Source organism: Sabethes cyaneus, chromosome 2 (assembly GCF_943734655.1).
Source record: "Sabethes cyaneus chromosome 2, idSabCyanKW18_F2, whole genome shotgun sequence".
NCBI classification, from domain to species: Eukaryota; Metazoa; Arthropoda; class Insecta; order Diptera; family Culicidae; genus Sabethes; species Sabethes cyaneus.
Window position 1 is genome coordinate 27,339,695 of NC_071354.1, and position 24,146 is coordinate 27,363,840.

Genomic DNA, 24,146 nt, shown 5'->3' on the forward strand with positions numbered 1-24,146 from the left:
GTATGAAAGTTAATCTGAGCAAATGTGTCGTCATCAAAATAGAACCTATCTCGACTACAAACTCTTGGGAACTAGCATTGGAAGAACTAACCGTATGAAAGATCTAGGCATATTTTATATGTAATCAGGAAGGCCTCTATAAATCTAGGTTTCATGTTCCAGATCGCTATTACTGTCGAATTTGGAATCCACATTACAACGGAGCTTTCCATGAAGGAATCCATTCCGGCTTTGTTGTTGTTAACGCACCACACTTGCACAGAATATGTGTTGTATGTTTCAGTGTCTGGGGGTGGGTATAATATACTTCTTTGATTGCCGTAGTCCAGATGCGGCAAACCAATTTTCCCTCTTTATAGAATTGATTTCCCACTCTTTGACTTCCTTTTTCAGGGCACTTGATAAAACCCCGAAGGATGGTTTTGGAGCAATAAAGTTAGGGTAGTTGATCCAATAGTTGTGGTAGTACCAATAGTTGCGCTACTATTCATTATTAATGCATGTTTTCGTCACCTTATTATTTTAAATAAAACAATTACGTTCATTACATGAAACAAGTTCTTAGGAGTATTGGTAGTTAGACTACACCATTTAAAATTAAAGCATAATTTGCTAAACAGCCGATTTTCTAAAATCTAACACAACTATAGGCGCAATTGAAGCGCACAACTATAGGCGCTCATTTCTATAGTTGCGCTACAATGTTTTTTCACATAGCAACCTAGCAATGTATACGAAATAACATAATTAAAGGAACACCAAACTTAAGTAAGGGAACATTAACGCAACTATTGGTACAATAGAATTGAATCGGAAAAATAACTTTATATCACACAAGCATTAATTGAAGCATATCTATCCCTATAAAAATGGATTTCTGGTATCGGTATCTTCCTTATAGAATCCAAATCTACTGAACCGATCGGCGTGAAAATTTGCATGTAGGGGTTTTTGACGCCGGGGAAGAATCTAATGATAGTTAAAGATCCCTTCTCCCCCTGAAGAGGGGGGCTCGGATACAAATGAATCACAAATTTCGGCATAACTAGGGAACTAATCTAGCAATCGGAATCAAATTTGGCATGTGGGTGTTTTTGGAGAAAAGAATTTTTTCTATGGTGAATTGAGACCCCTCCCCTCTTTAGAAAAGGAAATATGACCTCTCTCCCCTTTAAGAGGAGGGGTTTCCATACAAATGAAATTCAAATTTCCTCTTATCTCGAGAACCAATCAAGCAAATGGAACCAAATGTGGCATGTGGGGGTTTCAAGAGGCAGAATATTTTTCTATGGTGAATTATGACCCCTCCCCCTTTTAAGAGGGGGGCTCCCATCAAATGAAATACAAATTTCCTCTTATCTCGAGAACTAATCAAGCAAATGGAACCAAATGTGGCATGTGGGGGTTTTAGGCAGAATTTTTTTCTATGGTGAATTATGACCCCTCTCCCTTTTAAAAGGTGGGGCTCCCAATACAAATTTCCTCATAACTCGAGAACTGATCAAGCAAATGGAACCAAATTTGGTATGTGGGGCTTTTGGGGGGCGGAAATTTTTTCTATGGTGAATTATGACCCTCCCCCTTTTAAGAAGGGGGGCTCCCATACAAATGAAATACAAATTTTCTCATAACTCGGGAACTAATCAAGCAAATGGAACCAAATTTGGCACGAGGGGTTTTTTTTGGAGCGCCTACCCTACTAGATAACCCTTTTCTTGCTAATGTATCAGCTTTCTACTTGCCTTCTACTCCGCAGTGTCCAGAAACCCAGTAAAATTTATTTAGTTCATTTCAGCTAACTGTCGAAGAGAACGGACACATTCCCATACTAATTTGGTACTTTTGATTATACAGCTGCATGATTCAAAAATATTCTTTCATTCTATAGGAAGATTTCCCATCAATAATTCACTCAAAAAATTATTATTGTTTATGAAATACGACAAGTGTCCGCCTATGCCACCCTTCCCCTATATGTTTGTTTATGTTTATTGCTGTGTGTTGTACGTAATGCAATGAGTTTACGGTTATTGTCGTATGCATATTTGCCTCAAGATTTGCATGCATGGTTTAGTATCTAAGAACAACATCAAACACTAATTAGAAAATTATGCAAAACATGAATTCTACTTTCTCACTCAGCTTCTCCTAATATGAAGATACACCTAAAAATATAGGAAAACTATTATCACACACTATTGAATTTGATTTGTGTCTTTCAAGATGCACGTAGGAAAAGCTTACGAAACCAAATAAAGCACCATCAACGGAAACTAAATAATGAATAACAATTTTTAGCATTTTTGCATGTACCGGACTCATCGGCCTAACCAGCAAAACTACATTCCAACCAGCGACTCGTTCCTATATCGAAAACATTGTGATTACAAAAAACTTCAGCTTCACGTGACCTTGGATGCGATAACATTGTTTGAAAACAACACACAACAGACAGAATCAAATCGGATATCCATCTAATAAACATGGACGAATCCGACCGAAACAGAACAGGGTCTGGTCTGTCTGTCGCATGCCTACTGCTGCTGCTGCTGCTACTTTTCACAAATGTTTATCATCAACAAGTGCCGAATTTGCCATTTCGATTGTTGTCAATAACTGACTCACATGGAAGTCCACTGGCGAAACGAAAACAGGTCGACCCCAGAGCGAACGGCGCGAATTGGCTGGTAGCTGGTGGGTATAACCGAAACAACTGGATCAGAACGAAATATTTAAACGAACGAAGGAGAAAACTGGTTGCACCAAACTGACCTAGCCCTTTTTTTATTAGCCACACGTCAAACAGTTTTGAGAACAACTTTTCAAGCCACATGGACGATGCAGTTCATTCTTCTCTCGGTTCTGCTTTTTTTTTCGCTTGAGCCACCTGTTCGAGCGCAACAGCCAATCTTATCTTCACGTACAAGTCCCCAGGGCAGGGATGCAATAAACGAATATGTGGCATTTATAATGTGGCGTATCAACCCGAAAATCTTCAACAATTCACAATCAAACTCGTATCGGTTCGAGAAAATCCACTTTCAAATGCGTTCACATGATATGCACAGCCCCCGTATGTACTTACTTCACAGATATGTAAAACTGAATTAAAAGCAATAAAAATACGCAATGTAACAACTGCGGACAACACTCCGACCGAGGCAACTCTCTAAATAGCTTCGCACGACTGACAGTGAAAGACTGGGCCGTCAAAGTGCCCTGAGCGCCGGACGAAAGGGGAAAAGTTGCCAGGTAACATTGGCCGAACTGACCGAACATAGTAGTATCAAACACACACACACACACCCTGACTGATCGTGGCAGCCAGCAACGAGACGGTTCGGTCCGATGAAGCACGGCACACGGTCGGTACACGCATGCATCGCTGTACGGTACTATCAACATATCGCATCCAGCAAGCACCAGCAGTCCAGTGTGGATTGTTGTGGCTGGCCACCGACCATGCCTAACTGAGCCGCTGGCCGAGCTGATACGCACACCTGTCAACGAATGTGTACCGAAGCATACATTGTATAGCCAACCATCAGCAGAAGCAATGAAAACATTCGATCAACAATCGTAAGCCGGTCACCTAGCAGGGTGTGAAAGGCAATCCGATTAAAAAGTTTTAAAATCCAAAAAGCTTTGGCCTTAACTTTAATGAAATTGTGGAAACAAAATCGTATCAGAGAACCTAAAGTATTGCAATCAAAGCCTGCAATATCTTTCCCATCGACTCAAAACAATATGCTTCACCCCATTATCTCCGGCATTACTTATCTTCCCGACGAGGGAGAAAACTTTACGCACACACTTTTGCGTTACCTGACACTGACTTGACTTGACTGACTGACTGAACACTGAGGCAACAACAAGTCCGTCCAGATTGCAAGCGCCCGTCTAGAGAGGCCCATCTTGGCACTTGGCGAGCTTCCAACTCACCACGACAGCTAGAGCTAGCTGGCTAGCTATTGTTACTCCGATATGATATATAATCATACGGCGAAATCGAGTGCCAGCCAGGTCTGCCGCTGTAAAAAACCGGGGGATTCATTAGGGTGGCTTAGTTATGGCATGGCGTTCATGATCACGATGATGATGATGATGATCGGCTAGCCCTAAATGACTACTATTCAAGTGCCCGATTATAGTACGGCAAGCGCCACGCGCATGGGCAAGCCTAATGGCGAGTTTCCCATAGGAGGGCTGCAACTGCAAGCTATACTGTACCTGGAAGCGACAGGTAGCTTTCTGTAGAAAAGCTAGTTCGAGGTTTTGATCATTAGGATAATAGGTTTCAAGGGAATTAAACGATTTCGCCAAGCCTCGACAGTTAATAGCTTCATGCCGGCGTAAGCTCTACTTAATACATGTTTTGGCAAAACTAATGGCCTTAAAAATTTAATCATCCGATAATTCGATCCGATTAATTTTTTTGAAATTTTAATAACTATTAATGCGTCTCAACTTGTTTCATGGAGCCGATCCCAAAGATTAGTCAAAATTAATCAATCATCAATCAATCAATAGTGGAATTTAATCGAAAAAAGTTTTCTTTAATTTCAATAGGCAAAAATAGTAAATGGAATTGAAAAAATGCAAAAGAAACTACAGAGGTACCGCCATCCGGGGTGAGATTGTGCCAAAAACCAAAAATGTTTATTTGGGAAAATTTATTATATCTATAGAAACTGGTGCCCTAAATTCAAAACGATGATGAACATAACATATTTATTCATAACTTAGAATGGAACACAGATAATATTAGCAAATTATTTAGCGTAAACAGGGTTTCAAAGTTCGCGATCAAAAATACCCAGAAATAACGCTTGTAAAAAATGTCCCGTATAAAAAAGAAATCGCATCAACTTGTTATTTTGAAGGTATATAAACTAATCATTTACAATGTATTGAAAGGTTATTATGCGTTGGATAAGTTTTGATTACGAAAATAATATTTTTCGAAACTTTGTACTTTTCGAGCTTCACGGGGGTGAGATTGTGCCAAGCCATAATGATCGATCCAATTTGTGGATTTCACATACAGAACAAAAACGAGTCAGTATACACCAGTGCACTCACATTCTTTACTATTGAGCACAATATTTTGACAGATTAGATTGCGACATCCATTTTGGAGCAAACAGCATTATAAGTCTGCTAAATAATTTAAACTAATTTTGACTTTTTCTCTGGAAATTTGAGATACTTTGAATAAACACTCTAATATAAGACGAATATATCATACCGTGTATAAACTGCCAGATTTAAGGAGGGGGGAGGAGGGTGGGATAGGCCACATGTACTGCGGCCACGGGTTCTCGAGCGAAGTAACGGTTACTTTTGTTAAATGATCCAATAGGTAAGCTCCCTTAGGATACACCCCTTCATATATCTCCCCCTTGTTAACCCTAGAAACGCTACTGGCTATATAAAGGCTGTCCATTGACTACGAACTCATTTTTAGTTATTTCAGATCTCCCCGGATTATTTTCGTTCGTAGTTATTGTATGTTGCGATGTTTTTTGGCCGACCCCCTGCCCCTAATAGTCCACTTAGTTCATGGACGGCCCCATATGAACTACTTTATACTGATATTTATGTATATTGTTTATAAACATGCTAATGTTCACTGTTTAGGTTTTTAGCCTAACTTAAGGTTTTTGGCACTTAAGGAAGGGATGAGATTGTGCCAAAGTTCATACACTTCCAGTAAAATAAGTTATCATTGTAGCTAAACCATCTCTACGGTAGTTGTTAATTGAACAATTAAATATATATTGACAGGTTTGAAGTCAACTTAGTTTCTAAATTGTGTGTATACTGAGCTAAAGAAAAAAAACATATGTCACAATCTCGCCCCGAATGACGGTACTACAAGCCTGTCTGCTGCCCCTATACTGCTTTTTGAAATTACCGTCAGCACTGCCTCAATCGTACTAAGAACTATGTATCCATCTACCCAACCAGCACGAATTTATGCCAGGCGGGTCGGTCACAACTAATTTACTCGATTTCACTTTCTCTTGCATCGCGCAATTCTAGGAGAAAGCACAACTGGGCGCAGTTTTGTGCTGGTTTGGTTCATATTTATGTGATAGAGTCTTGTGAGTCAAGCTGAAATCTACCGTGAAACCGTCTGTGTTTACTAACAAACCTGGTGTTCCCCAAGGAAGCAATATGGGACCTTTACTCTTCATCTCATTTTTCAACCACGTATTATACTTCTTGAAGCCGGATGCAAACTTGTTTACACTAACGATCTCAAATGTATCTTAATGTGCGCTCCGTCGACGATTGTCATCGGTTGCAAGATTTACTAGATGCCTTTGTGAACTGGTGCAAGTTAAACTAGGCAGCGAGGCATTCAGAGCCCGATTGTGTTTGACAACCACATTGACGGAAATATCCTCCGGAGGGTTGATCAGGTTAACGACCTCGACATCTTACTCGACCCCGAACTTACAAACAACAACGACCCCGAACTTACTTAACAATTCAAAGCTCACCGTTGTAGCTTGTAATGTTATTTCCAAAGCATCCCGGCATTGGATGCATTGCTTGAATTCATTCAATTCATACGTTCATATTCAAATCTGCTGTCAAATTCAATTTCCAGTTTAAATTGAAATAAAACTTCAAGCTCAAATTAATTTAAATTCACGTCCAAGCCTAGGTGCTACACTCCGTTATCGAAGCATGACCTTCTGTTTTATACGACTGTGAAGTCAGCCAACTGTTAGAGTATACAGAACAATTGCAGGGCCAGTTGCTACGATCCTATTGACTCTACAGTATCTTCCAGTCGAGATTCGAACATATGACGACTGGTTTTTTAGGCCAGCAGCATACCTCGAGGCCAACTGGGAGGAAATTCACGTCCAATATCAAGTCTAAATTACAACTAGGGTTTTTTTTCTAATTCCCGTCGTAGTAAGTAAAGCCATTCTAATTTTCATCATTTGTTGGATGGATTTAATGAATACTCCAAAAGTTTTTGTGCTGATTTGACTAAAACACACTTACCTTCCGATCCGTGAACTTTGAAATCACTGAAAAGTGATTATTAAAGCATAATTTTGAAATTACGAAATTGATTTTATTTCTTGAATCCGTCGTACCGTTTTAAAATTCGTCCATCAAAATTTTTCATTGTCCGAACTAAAAATCACAACAATGTTTACCAAGCTAACGCGCATGTATTTGTGAACGACGGCATGACAAATGTTATTCTACAAAATTTCTGCAGGTCAGGCAAGTTTTCCTGGTTGTAGAATAACGACAATGCCTTGCGTGAGTTATTTTCATTTATGAATGACGGAAATTAAAACGATTAGGCGACATTTTCTTCTTCGTCGCACGAAAAAACGTAGGAAATTTGGCTGGTAGGACTTCTTTAATGATAAAAAGCATTTAAATAGATCTCAGCTCACTTTGATTGATCGCGTATGATAGACAACAATCTCAAATATTAGGGAATAACTAATTTTGCATTGTGTGTCATAAAAATGCTGTTATTTTTAATAATTTGTGTTGGATAGGACGGGAATAGGCAATTACGACGAAGCAGCAACATACCCTAACTGGGCGGCATTTAAACCCAGTTTCAGGTGTAATTTTCTACCCAATTTCAAGGATATTTTCGCGTCTAAATTTAAGTTCAATCTATTTCCAATTCAGACCTCTGTCTTTTAAATATTGCCTTTATTTGTAGAATTCAGATATGTTTCCTTAATTGTGTTGGGTTCTCTATTTTGTTTTTTTTTTCAGTTTGATTGTTGACTTTTGATTATTAACCTTCGACTTTTCGACTTTGAACTTTCGGCTTTTTTTTGTTCGATTTTTCGGCTTTTGATTTTGCAGTAAAATTTCAATCATTTGACTGTTGGCTTTTGACTTTTGAGTTCTCATGTTCAACTTTTGACTTCCAAATTTTGACATTTGATTTTCTAATTTCGGCGTTTGATAGTTTGCTTTCGACTTTTGACATTTAACTTTTGACTATTTATTGAAAGCGTTTATATCTCTACATATTTGCATTGGTAGGAAGAAATGCATATCATCTTAGGGACTATTTGCTTCAAGAAATGCTTTATTGGTTTCACTGTTCCTGATTTTTTCTGTCAGGTATTATGAACCAATTATAGTAATGTGTGATTATCGACATCTTCATGAAAATCGCCAAGAATTTTGAATTATTTCGCAACGTGTTCGTTTAATTTTATTCTAGTCATTCACGAAGCAAAATATACTCAGTTTTCGTGACTGGTGCTCAGATGTTCAGGTTCGGAGTATTTTATCTCAAGGGATCAGCATCGCCTTCTTTCGTGCTTCGTTCGTTGCAAAAAAACTTTAACAACGTAAAAAAATTTCCGAAGTCGTCACAATTCGTCTTAAATTCGAATCTGTAGATTTGAATAGTAAGTTGTATTGTAATTTACAATAACATTTGACTCAGGTGAAGAGCCGAATATAGAAGTTCCTGATTGTTACTTGGACAGTTTTTGTAACGAAGCGGTAAATTCGTGGAGCAGTAAAGTTTTTAATGTAACGGTTTGTAAACGAACTAGAACGTGTAATTTTGATGACCCCGATGGCGTTATCTTGAATTTGCAAGAAAATGTTTTATCAAATCAAAACATTCGTGATAAATTGTTAACCTCATCTACCAAAATAGATACAATATTTTGCGTCCATGCAGTGGATTCGCACGAGACTAGTCTATGTTTTACTTGCAGAAATAAATGTCCAAAGCATAATATTCATATCATCGAATTGAATTCGAGCCCAAATAAGTCGCACGCGCTTTCTAAATGACAATCTATAATGGTGATCGCGGAAAGTTTTTGTAATGGATGAAATGTAATCGCTGACGCGCACGTTGTTTCATTGGATCATATCATCTACCAAGATAAACCCTGATCTGTACCTTCACCTACTAACACAAATCTTATCCCGTAATATTTGTGGAGATGCAGTGGTACCCGCGGTCTCTTGCAACAACAAGTATACAACAAGACTAATATTCCTTCCTTTCCCCATGAAGTACAGTCGTTTGATCGTGGCCGACGTCGTTATTGGTCAATTTGTAAAGTATTGAATAAGTGAAGTTGCGCAATGAGAATGTCATGCTACTCCCAAGCACCATTCAATTGGTTCTTTGTGCAGCCTTACTGGTTCGGCCGATCACGGAGTGCAACTACGGGCAGTCTACCTAAGCTAAGCTTAACTTTTAGCTATTTATTTTTGAGTTCTGACCTTTCATTTCTGACATTTAAAGCTTGCTTCATTTAGAATTGGAACAAACTTTTGTTCATATTGTGGTGCTCTTGGTGGACGGATTTGCAAGTTCTTGGCGCCCACGTGTCGGAAATTTTGTTAACTTCACCTGTGTATTTTTGACATTCCACGAAACGACTGATTTTGCAAACAAACAACATGGAAGCCGAAAGAAGAGAAAAAATTATGCACAGTTGCAGAAACATTAACGACGATTCGGAAGCCTCAAGCTAATCATCGGAGTGGGACTATCGACCGGAAACTGCGTGGTATAATTTTGAAGACCATCAAGAGGTATCCCAATCTGTCGGACCGCGATTTGGCCAGAACAGTCGGTGCTGCTCATAGTACCGTGAGGAGAATTCGACTCCGGGAAGGAATCAAGTCGTATCGAGCTAGCAAACCGAACCATAAAAAAGAATAGTGTGGTAAAGATCCGTGCTCGAAAGCTATATTCGAAAGCATTTTCAAGTAAACAAGCAAACGTATATCATCGTTATTATGACACCGAAAACGAGTGTAAAGGCCGCTAAGAAGTCGGGCTGACTCAGAAGAACATCGCGAAGGGTGATAAAAGAAGAATAAGTAGCCTGGCTGTAAGGAGAGCTACACCATCTACATCTACAAGGTCCTGAAGCAGGTCCACCTTGATACTCGTCTAAAGCTATGAGCCTCATGAACAGCTTCGTCAATGACGCAGCTGAGGCTTCACGGTTGGCTCACTACAACAAGCGGTCTACGATTACCTCTCGCGAGGTCCAGACATCCGTTCGTCTGTTGTTGCCTGGTGAATTGGCCAAACATGCCGTCTCGGAAGATACCAAGGCGGTCACCAAGTACACGAGCTTCAAGTAGACGTTTCCTTTCAATCATCCAACTACCAAGTTGCTAACCAAGTTCAGCGCGTGTCTTCTGATGAACGATGAAACCTATGTCAAGGCTGACTTCGAGAAAATGCCAAGTCAAAAATTTTACTTGGCAACGGCTCGGGGGGATGTTCCAAGCAAATTTAAATTTGTTTTTGCCGACAAATTTGCACGGAAATTTATGATTTGGCAGGGCATTTGCAGCTGTGGCAGAAAAACGAAAGTGTTCGTTACAAATAAGACAATGGCGTCGGAACTGTGCCAAAAGGAGTATCTCCAAAAACGAATTTTGCCGTTCATTCGCTCCCACCACCATCCCGTGATGTTTTGGCCAGATTTGGCAAGCTGTCATTACAGCAAAGTCGTTAAAGAACGGTATGCAAACAAAGGGGTCCAGATTGTTCCGAAAGAGCTTAACCCACCCAATTGCCCCCAGTTCCGCCCTATTGAGAAATACTGGGCAATCATGAAGAAGAGACTCAAGGCAAGGGGAAACGTTATGAAAGACATTAATCAGATGAAGACCTAGTGAAATAAGAAAGTGCCAGAAAATGTGCGCCGCCTAATGCGCAATATTACAGGAAAAGCCCGAGAATTCCTTCGAAACCGTGATGAATAATTTTATCCGTATTTTTTCTTAAAACGATGAAGAAAATGCTACATTTGTGAGACAAAAGATCTTGAGTTCAATAATAAATAACTGAAATACACGCAATTGCTTTTGTTCCAATACTATATGAAGCAAGCTTTAGCTTTTAAACTTTTGCCTTGCGGGTTTGAACTTTTGAATTTTGTGTTGACTTGATATTTGTTTCTTAATTTTTGATCTCTAATTTTTGGGTTTTATTCTTCAATGTTTGACTATCACCTTTAAATTAACCTTTTATGTTTGTAAGAACGATACGTGTCGTGCCCCGTGTCGTCAGTTATTACGTTAGCGCAAAAAGTGAAGTAAAAGCTTATAATTAAATGCTACAATCTATATTTATTCGCGACAGATATGACTTGCTGTTAGTTCGAAAACAGACACTGATGATGCCTGCAAGTGCAATTTAATTGGAAAAGTTTTTTTTCCTTTTTTATTTAATTTCAAGGTCCATATTCTACGCTCCAAAAACTTCAGAATTTCAGCAATTGACTTCTATCTTTACGCTTTCAGCATCTGACAGTTGACTTTACTCTTGACTTTTTGCCTTTGGCTCCTTTCTTTTGAGAGTATGAAATGGGGAAGGCAACTAGGAAGAAGCGTACAACATAGCTCTGGCCATCCCAAGCCTCTACCTAGCGCCTCCACGCGGCCATTCCGGAAAATATCCAATTTGTAATTGATTGGCCGAGCTAGGAGATGCGGGGCCGTGTGGTTCGACTTCTAATCTTACAACTATAGTTTTAGGCAACCATTGAACCACACGGTTTTATTTTCAAGTATTATCTGCATATTATTTAAACTAATATTTTTGGTAGTTGGTGTTTTCAATCTATTTTTCAAAGTGCGAAATAGGGCGCTATATCCTTGGCCTATTGCAACTTGGTTTTTTTTTCTCCAAAGGCCATTAGTTCATCCCCAGTATCACTCAACCTTTATTATCTAAGATACTCCCAACGACTGTAAATAAACCATTATCTGTAAAGGAAGCGTTTGGAATTGGGTATCATTTCTGGTTTCGCTTGATACAGCGCGGTTAGCCTGGCCGTCGCACAGTGGATCCTCTCCATACAAAAGCTGGACAAAAATAAAAAAGTTGTCCAAAGATGCTGAAAATGTCACCTAAGGGTAATTTTGGGTCGCTGAATCTGATTTTTGCATCTAGAAACTTCTAAAATTATCATATGAACGTCTAGGGTTGATTAAAAAAAATATTAATACTGTAAATCATATACTTTATTTTTCTGTATGTATATTTTATGTATTCTGAGTGTTTTGAAACAAACTGAACTACTAATATTAAAATAAATTGGGCAAGCTCATGTTTCCAATACATAACTGTGTTTCAATTTGAAGTATTATTTCATATTCACGTATGTTTTGAAACAGATTAAAACTGTTTTTTGGTTATAGTGTTTCTTGCTATCCTTGAAATTTTGAAGCAATTTGAAAGATATTGATGGATAACAAAAGTAATGACCTAATATGGAAGCGACATATGAATCAGAGAAAGATTTCGTTCGATTTCAGATATTTAAGATGATAAAGAAATAATAAAGAAACAGGCATGGCACAATCATTTTGATACAATTCACATTCATTTGACAGTACCGTCTCAATCAAGCAGAATCTGAAAAAGTTATATATGGGGCATTTGTAGAGCTAGTTATTATCTTCAAATTTACTGAATAAAGCTAGGCTGTATCTTTTGTATTTAAGGTACTATATGGTTGCTACCCCGTTGGTAACCAACTGAGCGTTCACTACCAACTACCAACGAGACAGCAGCATTGTAGCACAGTGAATACAAAAGATACAACCTAGCTTTATTCAGCAAAATTGTAGATAATAACTAGCTCTACAAATGCGACATATGTAACTTTTTAAAATTTTGCTTAATTGGGACGGTACTGTCAAATGAATGTGAATTGAGTCAAACTGATCATGCCAACCCTGTTCAGAATTCATCAAATTTGAGACCTTGGCGCAGAACGGCGCAAGATGTCACTATGATTTTTGAAAACTAGATAAAATTTCCAGTAAAATGAAACATGAGCGGTCGATGCACTAGTATGCACTCCTAAGTAGATGGCATCCTACAGACCGAAACACTATTTAAAAATCAAATAAAAAAGTGTATTTTATATTGTAACTTTCTTAACAATGATGTTTCGTGAAATCTAAAAATTCCATTGGATTCCCAAGAAAATTTTCTATCAAAACACATCTTTGCATGTACTGGTATTTAATACCTTAAACTAACTAAAACGAGTTGAATATCAAAGGGAGTAAAGTTTTCGCATTACAAATTTCACCAAATTTCACTGACTTTGGAATCTTCAAAAAATTCTACAAGCTTTAGTTTTTACTCGATTTACTTCAAAATTTGGCAAATATATATTCAATCATAGTACATTAGAGAAAAAATATAAAAACAATAAAAATCGAAAGTCGATTTTGGCATTTTTGTCCGGCCCGGCCCCTCTGTGCGTCGTCACGGTCGTCATTTTTCAGTTTAATTTTAACTGTGATTTCAGTTCAATTTTAATGTTAAATTTTAAGTTCGATTAAATAAAAGACCGACTTTAAGTTTGAATTCAAATTCAAGCCCAAATTTTAATACATATAATGTCAAATCGGATTTGATGTCCAATTTCAAGCTTATTTTCAGGTTTATTGATGAGCCCAGGCCAGAACCCGTGCTCTATCGTTTTTATAATATTACTAGGAATTTGGAAGTTTGCGTATTAATAAATTCGCTAACCTATTTGATTATTACATAATTACTATGTACTTGATTTTTAAGCATCAAAATATGCATTTTAAAATAGATGTTCTATAGAATTTCCAGGGCGGGACAAGCCTTGGAGGGAAAAGAGTGGAAAATTAGGTAAAGGGCGCTTCATTGAAACAATACTTATAGGTTCGTAGTTTGTTCTTGCTCGTGAAAAATAATCTAGCTACGGTTCGGAATAATTCCGGAGAATGGAACCGAATTTAGTTAATATATGTTTTCTTTGAAGATCAATCTAATGTGGTTCTTTTAAGACTAATTATATAAAAATCGAACAAAAATCAATGGAGGTAGAACGAAAAATGTAACTATATGTACCCTTATTTTTGATGTCGGAAACGAAAACGTTAACTGCTGCTATTTTTCTACTACTTGGGTATTGCTCTAGGTAGCAACTTGGGACCTTTCCCGTTCATGTTATTTTTCAACGTGATTATTTCGCTGCCTGGAAATAGTAAGTTGCAAGCTGATGTACGCTGACGAACTAGAATTATACTCGGTAATCCACTGTAGAAGACAGTCGACTGTAATGGCCTTACGATTACAAAAAATCAGCGCTGATAGCCATAAAGACAACTAAAAAATTGGTTTTAGTGGCTAAATAAACAAAAAAGAAACTAAAAAGTAGCCAAACTGATCGAGATGGTGAACAAAAGCGGACTAATTTTTCAAGTTCAGGGGCACTGATAGTGAACAAACCAATGCCTTTAGAAATAGAATAAAAAAGGAAATACTGCATTGACCCAATTTTTTCGCAAAGAAATTTGTTGCTGCGCTTAGAATATTCATAAAAATAACGATTTATGATATATCTTTGTTTTCTGGTGCCTTGATTCTTCCGAAAAAGGAATGTAAAAAAAATGGTAAAAAATTAATTTTGTGGAGGGACTTCGATACATAGCAAAATTGTAAAATATACCCTGATTGTGTATGATTTTCGCCCACAAAAATGTTTGTGGAAATAAAAAATGCTTGTGTTCTAGAGAATCAATTTATTGTCGGCTTAAAACTACTTATTTCTCATTTCAAGCAATTTGAACCTTTAGATATAATTTTGAGTTTTTCTAACAAAACATTTTTCGGATCAATTTCTGGCCGTTTGCTTATTTTAAGATACAACAACAGATCTTTATGTCTCATGTATATTAAAAACAAACGGAAATTATTCCAAGTTCTATTATTTTTCGAAAAAGCGGCCATGATTTATCGCTAAACCGACTTTTGACAGAAATTGATTATTTCTTTCAACTTAACTTAGGCACATGTTATGCAAGTTTGATGCATTTGGCATTAGCAATAAAAATTACTCTCTTTTCGCAGAAGAACAAAAAAACGTGAAAATATAACATCATGCATTTTTAATGCATTACACGTAAAATCAAATCAGTTTTTGTATAAGAAAATTTCTGTATAACGTATATGCTAATAGCAATACTAGCAGAAATTAAGTTTGAAATTGGTTATCGATCTTCTCTCTAATTGTTTTTGAATAGAATTAGAAATAAAAGTGAACGTATTTTGGCTCAATAATTGTCGTTTTAGAGTCAAAAACCATTTGCGTTTCTTTATCAGAGGAACTTACAATCATCACCAAATAGTTTTCGTTTACTTGGAAAATGTAGCATAAGTTGCAAAAAAAGATACTTTAATGACGGTTTGTAGAAAAATGCGAGTTTTAAGTGACTAGTCACCAGAAAAGCCACAAAGAAGCATTTCGCTATCAGCCCTGAAAAAGTTAAACGTCCCTAAATATCAAAGTCACTGAATTTCACTTGGATAACGATTATTATTAACAAATATTATCGATTTGGACATCGCTTATTTAAAAATTCATAACTCTTGAGGAATCACAGTACAATTTTTTTATGAAAATCCTTCAAAATTTTGTTAGCAATCCTAAAAATCCAATAAATCCGTCCAATAAATTCTGTCAGTAAAATGTTTTCGAAAAAAATTTCTGTTGAAGAAAGTTCCAGCTATAAGTCTAAAGACCACGTTCAACTAATTCCATCATAGCGTTTTTTTCGTTCCTGAGTTAAGGAAGAAAAGAATCAACTTCTTAAATATGTATTAAATGCTTCACATATTTATTTCTCATGTACGAAGTATTGTAGAACAAAAGTTCTGGGCAATCCTGAAAAATATTTTTCATAGGATTCCCACGATGGTTCCAAAGAACAGTATGTTCTATTCTATAGAAATTTAAACAGTTTCATCAAATTCAAAACAATCGAAGCTGCGCTTCAACAAATTGTTTCACAAACTGAAACACACTTTTAGACATTCAACAATTGCCGAATCTTTCTCCAAACCAGCATAAAACTACTTTCCAACTTACCTTAGCCGTTTGCTGGAAGGTCCGGACGAAGTTATGTGTTAATTTGCAAACACACACACTCACTCACTCGCTCGCTCGCTGGTGCTTCTCGTTGTTCACGCGGAACCTGTTGCTGTCGCGGATGAAAACCCGGTCCACGTCGGATCTTTAAATCGTTGTTGTAGTTCGTTGGGACAATCGGAAGACCCGTGAACACAAGGCACTAGGTACCGTAGCAATAACGTGTCAACAAAAACACCTTTCGGTCTAACCTACTGGGGGCAAAGACGGTACCAGGATGCGAAACACCCACGGAAGGAATGCAATTGTTGCGTAAACTCACTTTACTTTACTGAAAACTCTTCTTTTCGGAAATTTTCTCCTCTGTCACTGTCTTCTGACTGAGCAGCACATCAATCCATCGACGACTTCTTCGGACAGGAAGGCACACACCATTCGACCAAAATATAACGGAACGTGCTCTCGGGGGCTAACAACAGGTCTCTCCCGTCTCGTTCACGCGTACTGGCTGATCAATTTCCAAAAACAGCGAATGAAAACTTTTTTTTCTATTTTTTGCTCAAACTTGTCTCTCCACGATAATATCGCGTTGCAGAGCAAAGCATTCGAAGATAACTACGTTCGCTCTCGCTCACTCACGCACAGTTCGCGCACCAAAATGGGGCTAAACACGATTAAAAATTTTGCAATTCACAATGTTCAACAGCTCAAAATTAACTTGTTAATCGGCTAGGCCTTATCGAAACCGATCGTTGAAGGAATGTCACCTAGCAATTGCGCTTTCTGCAACTTCGGATTGGTGAAATTCCACAATTTTCCCAAAACAGGTATTCTCGACTGTCTGTCCCGTCTCGCTCACTCCGTTTGCGGATGCCACTGACTTGGACACACTGAGCTGCGCAAGTCACCTGGTGAGTTTTGGTGTTCCACACGCAATAGGATTGAGTAGATTTTCACCTGGAATCTAACCAGCACTTTAGACAGTAATGCAATTATTGCCAACTAATATCAGAAATTGGGGACTTGAACCACGACGACACTCCTATAGGGAAGGGAAAGCGTCAGAATCGCTACGAAACAGGCACAAGACTGACGGTGACGGCTAGCTGGCACCGTCTCTATGTATATTTTCGTTGGACAACCCCATCAACCGCGACGGTCCCTGTAGTGGTTGAACAAGAGCGATTCAACAGGTAACATACAGGTACAGGCCCCGTATAGAAGAGCCGATCCGAGCCTTGCGTCAGTTTGTATGGTTCACCTGTAGACTGGCCCGTGGTTACCACCAATACAGCCACGTGACCGTAAACAAAAATAATACTGCGCCATGCTGGTAGTTTACCTGAAAAAAAATCCATCACCTATACTAGCAGGTATTGCTTATGGGCATCGCAGCGCAACGCAGTAGACTGCAGAGGCAGGCACAGGGAACGATAAAGGCGAGCTGGCGTGCGCTGAGACGAGAATTCGCCACTATCTTCTTTTTTATGTCACTTTTGACAACCAGGTAAGCGTAGAGGTATCTCAGGTATTTCGCCACGGTGCGTGTCTTGGATGCGATGCGATTCGATGCTCAGGTGAGAATCATAGTGCTGCCAGATAGAACGCTTGTTGCGTGAGAAAATCAGCGCAAAATTCATCGAAAATTTCAACGGAAAAAAAAAGTTTTAGCAGGTTGTTATTATGCTTTAAAATTTTAAATCAAATTATGATGAATAGAATGATAAAAGACAAAACAATATTCAAGTTGTCAACTGGTATAAAATATAGAAAATGATAATCGTCGAGATCCGCTCCTTTTTTCGTGAGTGGGTGACGTTATTTTATTGAGTGTAGCCTGTACTTATTTTCCCTCGAAAAACTCTCGAACGAACTATTTGAAAGGTATAAAATAATTTCAATATTAAAAATATTAAAGCTGTACGATTCATTAGACTGAAATACAATGATTTACTAATTATATCTATTGCTTATTTAATACCGTGAATGTACCATATTCTGCACAGTTAAGACCTTTTTATGATTTTTCCGCTATTATAAGTGTTCTAGATTTAAATTAACAATGTGGATAGGCTCAAGGTGTAGTGCTACAATCTATAATATCTGGTAAAAAATATGGGAATTATAAGTCGACAACAATTGAGTATATTTTTCGTTTTGAAAACTTATCCACGGTGCCTAATTCTGCGCACTTTCTTGTCCATGTTCCTAATTCTGCGCATGTTTGCTCCTAATTTTGCGCACCTATAAAGTGAAAATAAATACTCCTGCCATGTTGTTTATGTCTTTATACGCTGAAAGCACACCAAAAAATCCGGCATTAGCCATTACCATAATTAAATCCATGCAGCACAAAAAGGCCGGCTTTTTGTGCTGTCTGGGTGGCAAAGGAATATTGTTATCATTTTGATTGCCTCATTTTAAATATTTTATTCTCGATCACGTGAAGGGCGAATTGATTCGGGTTTTCTGCATACTGAACATTACACTGTAAACTAATACTAAAAAATGTGTTTTCATGTAGAAACCACTACCCCACTCTGTGACAGCCCCATGAAGTAGGACATTTAAAAAAATAGAAGACATGGTTTCATAAATTGGCGCTCGTAGGTTCGGACCCCGAGACACAGCACAGGATGCCAATCAATGCCAGTTAAAGATTCTACTTGAATTTTCATGCCTCTATACCTCAGCCATTTGGGAGAGGTTGCGTATTCTTTCGCAATTTCTTCGTAGGAACATTACTGCGCAGAATTTGGAACATGAATAAAAACTCTGTGCCTAAATCTGCGCATTATTGCATCGCATTTTTCTAAGGAAAGCAATGCATGCAATCACACTTTTTGTCTAAAACATGACTAAAACTAATTATTCTTTTTAATTATGCTGGGTAATTTGTTCATTGCAAAGAATTTAGATCATAAATTTGTTAATTTTCTAGAATCAATCTTCTATCTTCAATCTTAGCGTTGGTGCTAACGACGATGTTTTCTGTTATAGAAAATACTTTCAGTTGCACGTTAAATTATTTCGCTCTCAAATATTATGGCCCGTTTGTGAAAAATGGCGTAATATTCAACATACATTTATGAAAAATAACGCAATGATCATAGTTATGCATAATGTTAAAAAATACTTCTATAAAGAAAAATGCGCAGAATTAGGAACTGCGCAGAATTAGGAGCTGCACAGAATTAGGGACGGTCACGGTACTAGTTCAGCCCGAATCTTACGATCCGGAAAATATAAACTCTGGATACATTCCATTGGCCAGTGTATGCGAAGATGTGTAAACTTTGCATCAATTTTTTGAGTTCTTATATTGCATAATATAGTTCTAAGATGTTGTACATAAAAGAGTCAAAGCCGGAAACTTAAACAAATAGTTTTTATGGTCGTAAAACTTCTGGCAGTTTGCAACATTTATGCAGTCTGATTAGAGTAAAATGTTGCTTAGAAAATTCTTGATCGTTTGCTATCATTAACTCATTTTTTAAAATTTTGCGTCTTTGTCCGGTCTGATTTAACACCGACTAGGGATGCTATACCGGTTTTACCAAAACCGGTTTTACCGGTATTACCGGGCTATTTTCCAATACCGAATTACCGGTTTTTCCAAGACCAAAAACCGGTATTTTCGGTATTTTTTTGCATGAACAAATAACAACTCTAGAATCGCCTGAAGCGCTGGTAAAGCACGTAAACTTTTAAAGCACGGGGAAACTTAAATTCATGATTGAAGGTTCTACAAATAATAACTCAATTATGTAATTCTTCCAAAGGGAAAACCCTGAAATACCTCACCACTGTCAGCATAGAGCCGGAGTGCCTCATGCTTTTTAAGCAGTCGTCTCCATTCAACTCGTTTCACTCCATGGGTTACTCGTCGCCAATTTCGCAGTCGTCTCAGATGTCGCAAATCACTATTGATCTGATCGTGCCATCTTGCATGTTGAGCTCCTCTGTTACTGATGTCGATTGGGTCGTTGAAGTGAACTATTTACGTTGCTGAGAAACAAGGATACGCTTTACTTAAGCGATGAGGAGTTCATGAAAAAATAAGAAACTGTCGTAGTGCTAGAACCAGCCTTGGCCGCTGTCGAATTGCTGTACCGGAAAAATTGCAAACTCTACGAACTACGAACTCTAAAATTACTCTCGGAATACCTTTCAAGTATCGCACAACTGCTGTTCGATTGTATTGGTAGAATTTCAGAGAGAGTTCGTATATTTAAATTTATTCGTTTTATAATTAGCCGCACTATTTGTAATGACTTTGTAATAATCTTCAAGGCATCAAGGATGTTTTAATAATAAAATTCTGCAAGGTTTTATTATTTTAAAAGTCAATGGAATAAACTCAGAAACCGAGCAGGCAGAGGAACCAAATCAACTGAACCTTCAGTTATAATTTATCATAAATGTCAGTATCTAAGCAGCTTATTAAAAGCTCTTGAACATACTGGTTTTCCTACGCTACGTTTCTAATTTATCACTAGGAATTGTTCTTTCTTTCTCTGTGGACACCGAATGAAGATTCTCTGCCTCCGGAAGTTTTTCATTGGTCATTTAAATCGGTCATTTAAAAGATGACACGGTAAATTCTCTTCGCATTGTTAAATATTATTTTTTAATGAACTAGTCAATTAACTATGCGACAGAAATTGAGTATCGTTGATTATGGAACGATTTTTTTTGTTTTTACCTTTGTTATACTATAACAAAGGTTTAAAAATTGGTCGAAAAACACGAAATTGATCCGAGGCCCGGAGGGCCAAGTCACATATACCAATCGATAGGGTTCGACGATTTGAGCAATGTCTGTGTGTGTGTGTGTGTGTGTATGTATGTAATGATTTTTTCTATCGCCTGTTTCTCAGAGATGGCTGAACCGAATGGTTCGCTATTACTTTTGTTTGAAAGGTGTTATTGTCTAGTAGATCACTATTGAGTTGTTTCGTGACACGACGTTTCGTTTAAAAGTTATAAGCAAAAATGTGAAAAATACGTGACACGGGTTTCTTCAAAACTACATGACCGATTTCAACGATCTTCGTATCAAATGAAAGCCCTTATTAAAGCTAAATTGTCCAGGAATTTTTAATTGAAAACAAATAAGTAGTTTAAAAGTTATGCATTAAAAACCTGTTTTGACAAGGTAATAATTATCGCCTGTTTCTCAGAGGTGGCCAAACCGATTAATGCGCTATTAGTCTCATTTGAAAGATAATATATCCTAATAGATCACTATTGAATGGTTTTTTGATTGGACGTTTAATTTGAAAGTTATGAGCAACCGTATACACCACACCAAAATTTACAATAATTTATAATGATTTTAACCAAGATAAATTACCTAATTTCAATTATTTTAATATCAAACGAGAGGTTTTGAGACTACGAATATATATGCAAAATTTCATAAGAATTGGTTTTGCCGGTCAAAAGATATTAACCCTCGAACACTCGCGCCAACTTTTGTAACACAGTTACTCGCGCGCACAATAGCCCCAAACGTGTGCACTAGAGTTTTGACTGGAAAAACTTGGTTTTAGGTTTATCGAACCTTTGGAAGAGTTTCTTGAAATTGGAAGCTCTATCGTCTGGTGGAATTTAAATTTTTATTAATCCCCCTAAAAGTGAAATAAAAAAACCCGATTTAATCCACCTAGTGGTGAAAGGAACCTTTGTTATACGGTCTTACTTGCTATTTGAGATAGAAATCGACACGTCTTCGGAACATAATTCATCTATTGGTTATCGTTGCGTAGTCGTTAATTTACATAAAATTTTTGAAAATTGAATAAGTTTACAAAATTTGAACAAAATAGGAACACTTTTAAATTTTGATAGATCCTTTGTTCATGAAATTGCCGAGTAAGGATAAGTTAGTTGTTATTAATCTGAGTAAGCGCAAATAAAAGTAAGTTGTAAGTGGAAATCTTATCCTTTAGCACATACGTTGTCTAGTAAAGGTCTAGTTTATAGGTTTTTGAACTATGCATAGTTTCCTGTAATGCCATTCTATTTGACTCACATCAATAGAGTTTTCTTGAATAATTTTCATCAATTTTTATTAACTCACGCTGTTGTATTTTATACAACATGTGTAGGTTTTTCAATGCCATATTGTTATAAAGTTACAAATCGTTGTTTAACTAACGTATATTCTTCAACAAACTTATTGTGAGTAAAGTATCATAATTATTCAATGCATTAATAATTTAAATTGTTGGGAAAATTTATGCAGCAAAACTATCAGCAAATGTAAAATGTTTAAAATGTATCCGTCTGCTGGTAGTCGAGTAATGCGGAGTCAAAATTGGGGTATTTTTTATAATCAAAGTTCCACAGATCCTAAACAAGCAAACATAGAGGTATAGTATTTTCAGCAAAGTTGTGTATTTTTACTATTTGTACAATTTTGTAGTACATGAAAAAGTCATACAACAATTACAAAAAGAGAAAAAATAGAAAAACTGATTTTACAAATTCATATACAATAAATAAGATATTTCTATCTTTGCTGCAGAGATAGATGGTTACTGTTTTTAGCAAAATTTCTTGTAATAATATGCTCTATAACTTTGCAGAACACATCAATGTGTTATATTGACACTGCAGAAAAATATTTTTTTATTTCACTTGTAGGGGGATTAATCAAAATTTAAATTCCACCAGACGATAGAGCATTCAATTTCAAGAAACTCTTCCAAAGGTTTGATAAACCTAAAACCAAGTTTTCCCAGACTCTAGTGCACACGTTTTCTTTGGTTTGGGGCTATTGTGCGCGCGAGTAACTGTGTTACAAAAGTTGACGCGAGTGTTCGAGGGGTAATATCTTTTAACCGGTAAAACCAATTCTTATGCGATTTTGCATATATATTCGTAGTGTCAAAACCTCTCGTTTGATATTAAAATAATTCAAATTAGGTAAATTATCTTGGTTAAAACCATTATAAATTATTGTTAATTTTGGTGTGGTGTATACGGTTGCTCATAACTTTCAAATTAAACGTCCAATCAAAAAATCATTCAATAGTGATCTATTAGGATATATTATCTTTCAAATGAGACTAATAGCGCATAAATCGGTTTGGCCATCTCTAAGAAACAGGCGATAATTATTACCTTGTCAAAACAGGTTTTTTAAGCATAACTTTTAAACTACTTGTTTGTTTTCAATTAAAAATTCCTGAACAATTTAGCTTTAATAAGGGCTTTCATTTGATACTAGGATCGTTGAAATCGGTCATGTAGTTCCGAAGAAACCCGTGTCACGTATTTTTCACATTTTTGCTTATAACTTTTAAACGAAACGTCGTATCACGAAACAACTCAATAGTGATCTACTAGACAATAACACCTTTCAAACAAAAGTAATAGCGAACCATTCGGTTCAGCCATCTCTGAGAAACAGGCGATAGAAAAAATCATTACATACATACACACACACACACACACACAGACATTGCTCAAATCGTCGAACCCTATCGATTGGTATATGTGACTTGGCCCTCCGGGCCTCGGATCAATTTTGTGTTTTTCGACCAATTTTTAAACCTTTGTTATAGTATAACAAAGGTAAAAATATTTTTCTTCAGTGTCAATATAACACATTGATGTGTTCTGCAAAGTTATAGAGCATATTATTACAAGAAATTTTTCTAAAGACAGTAACCTTCTATCTCTGCAGCGAAGATAGAAAAATCTTATTTATTGTATATGAATTTGTAAAATCAGTTTTTCTATTATTGCTCTTTTTGTAATTGTTGCAGAACTTTTTCATGAACTACAAAATTGTACAAATAGTAAAAATACACAACTTTTCTGAAAATAGTATACCTGTATGTTTGCTTGTTTAGGAACTGTAGAACTTTGATTATAAAGAATACCCTAATTTTGACTCCGAATTACTCGACTATCAGCAGACGGATACATTTTAAACATTTCACATTTGCTGATAGTTTTGCTGCATAAATTTTCCCAACAATTTAAATTATTAATGCATTGAATAATTATGATATTTTGCTCACAATAAGCTTGTTGAAGAATATACGTTAGTTAAACAACGATTTGTAATTTTATAACAATATGGCGTTGAAAAACCTACACGTGTTGTATAAAATACAACAGCGTGAGTTAATAAAAATTGATGAAAATTATTCAAGAAAACTCTATTGATGTGATTCAAATAGAATGGCATTACAGGAAACTATGTAT

At 36.8% G+C, this 24,146-nt stretch overlaps 1 protein-coding gene and 1 pseudogene across 4 annotated transcripts in view; one reads left to right on the forward strand and one right to left on the reverse strand.

The window, feature by feature from the left end:
- The window catches only part of LOC128738028 (RNA-binding protein fusilli), a 204,189-nt gene extending 187,185 nt beyond the window's left edge, over nucleotides 1–17,004 (reverse strand). For 2 of the 4 annotated variants that reach the window (XM_053832836.1, XM_053832837.1), the window contains exon 1: nucleotides 15,924–17,001. The gene's annotated coding sequence lies outside the window, so the exon portion shown is untranslated. Of the gene's footprint in view, nucleotides 1–3,085; nucleotides 3,151–15,923 lie in introns of those variants that run through there. The other 2 variants (XM_053832834.1, XM_053832835.1) reach the window with 2 other exon arrangements.
- LOC128738029 (histone H2B-like) lies at nucleotides 9,781–10,134 on the forward strand (annotated as a pseudogene).
- Nucleotides 17,005–24,146: the final 7,142 nt, after the last annotated feature.